Genomic DNA, 2,681 nt, shown 5'->3' on the forward strand with positions numbered 1-2,681 from the left:
CCTCTGGTCTCTTTTTGATGGAAGTTGTTCTTGTGTTACATCTTTCTCTCCATTGCTCTATCTGTCACGTCATTCCTCTTTTGTCCTCTTTCCCACTCTGCCTCTGTTTCATGTCTTCTGCAGAAATGAAATGTGGCCCTAAGCAAAATCACTTTCATTTCAGAGAAGGGCTTCATTTTCTGTTAGGATTTCTGAAGACGATGAATGGATGGAGACCTCCAACTTCCCTTTCAATTCTGGAACTCAGCATGAAGATTGCTGGATGGAAATCTCATATTGTTTTTCTTGTAGAAGCATTTTCCTAGGGAAGAAGAGAATGTCTTTGATCAAGAGTAGTGACTCACATCACATACCTAATGGTATTCACTAGAGAATTCCCAAATCTTTATCAATAACATCAATTTAAGTCGGGGAAAACCAGGAAACAGACATGAGATCAATCTTTGTATTCTCTGCCCTAATGGTATTCAGAATAGGGTCTAAGTAATAAGAAAGAGGAGACTCCCCTAAAAAAAAAAGGGGGGGGCTGGGGACACGGCTCACTAGAATAAGTGCTTCCCTGGCAAGAGCAAGGGCATGAGTTCAATCCCCAGTTCTGCAAAAAAAAAAAAAAGAAAAAAAAAAAAAAGAAAAAAGAAAAAAAAAGAAAGAAAGAAAAGAAAAGAAAGAGGAGACCAAAAAAACAGGATCACGTATCTCAGTGGCAGAACAACCCTCTTCTAGTCCTCCCCAAACTGGCATTTATGAAGTCCGAGGAGAATAACATGGGAGGATCACTGAGAGTTTGAGGCCAGCCTATACCACATAGTGAGTTCAAGGCCAGACCAAACTGCATAGCAGGATCTTGTCTCAAAAAAACAAAATAGGGATTCGATCCCTGGCACCACAGGGAGCACTGAAACTGGACATGGTGACACACATTGTAATCCCAGAGCTGAGGAGGCTGAAAACAGGAGGATTACTACCAGTCCGAGCTGTGTAGTGAGACCCTGTACCAAATACATTAAAAATAAAACACACACACACACACACACACACACACACACACACAGAGCATTAAACCTTATGAACAACAAAGTGTCTTTGTATTTTAGGCTTGATGCTCACCCCCTGGTGCTTTTGATTTGGCTTTATCGTTTGATTACTTGAAAAGCCAGGGTTCATGTTTTTGCTTGCTGTTGGCTTTGTGATGATTCAACCTAAACACTCTCATGACTTTAATGAGTGTAATGTTAGACACTGATTTTACTACTTCTATATGTGGAACATCTGTTTTGTTTTCATTTCACAAATATACCTTAAGAACCACAGAAACTTCTTGTATGGAAGACAGATTTGTATCTACCACTCAGGAGTTTCTGCATCTTTTTTTTTCTTTTGGTGGTACCAAGGATTGAAATCAGGATCTTGCAGTTGCCAAGCAGTCACTTATGCCACTGAGCTATCTCCCTGGCCCATATGGGCATACTTGATGCACATTGCTGGTCCCTGAGGGAAGGCAGCAAAGACTTGTAAACACTTGTCATTCTCTGGAAAAACTGGAGCTAGAGGTGACCAAGGCTATCTGGTTAGGGAATAGAAAGGGGAATGCTGGAAGATTTGGTTTTTTGGGCAGAATTGAAAGTTTACAGATAGCTGTTCTTTGTCCACTTGCAAATGTGAAAATGCAGAAAGCCTCTCGTTTGCCAGATACCTTGGTACCAAACTGAAGTATCATTTTCACCAAGTATGTTAGTTGTGAATTTGGAAGTTAAAAATGTAGCTCTAAGTAGATGAAATTCCAGACTTTTCTTTTGGTTTTCTGTTACCTTAATGTTGGCTGCATCTCTCATTTTAACATGTGTGAAGATGTTAAAGGTTGTCTTCATCCAAAAAGATCACAGCCTAATTAATAATAATGAAAAATTATCTTTTAAGCCTAATAAACATTCTCAGACTCAGTAATTAAATACAAGTTGAAACAAACAAAAGCTCTGTTCACTCTATATATTTCCATACCAGTAAATGCCATGTTAAAGTAATTTATTGGCATCTAGCAGAAGCCATCTGCTGTTTTATAGAGGCCACAGAATCGTAAGAATTTAGAGCTGGAAGAGCCTTGAAGAGTCTGTAATTCAGCCTCCTCATTCCACAACGGAAGAAACAGTGGCGCTGAGAGGCTGAGCCAGGTGTTCCCGGACTCCGGTCGGTACTTAACTTCTCTCCAAGGACAGAAGCCCACAATATTGAAAGCACGGCACTGGCCCATGTGAGTCTATAACACTAAATGAAAATGCTAGACTCCATTCAAGTTCGGGGCATCTGACCCAAGAACTTTTAAATAACGATACGTTGTCAAGAACAAAATAGTTACCAAGACTCCGGACAGTTTCTGGACCTAAAGCCAAACAGCAGTTAAGGAGCACGACAATGACAACTGCCAGACTCTGGGCTGGGGCTTACGGCTCTCCCAGTGATTTCCCTTTCTGCGGTGCAGAAGACCACAGTTATTTAAGACCCGCACTCGAAGCCAAAGCATCGGTGGCTAGGCCGGGCCGGCCGCGGCCGCAAGCCCACCAGCCGCGCTTGCTCGCCCCCCGGAGACGCCGCCGTGCGCACCGTGCGCACCGGGCTCTGCCCGGCCCGAGGGCGAGCGCCTACCTGGCTCGCTGTGCCCTCCTCGCCCTACCCACCCCGCCGGC

This window comes from Octodon degus, unplaced genomic scaffold (genome assembly GCF_000260255.1).
Source record: "Octodon degus isolate 3935 unplaced genomic scaffold, OctDeg1.0 scaffold00072, whole genome shotgun sequence".
Lineage (NCBI taxonomy): Eukaryota > Metazoa > Chordata > Mammalia > Rodentia > Octodontidae > Octodon > Octodon degus.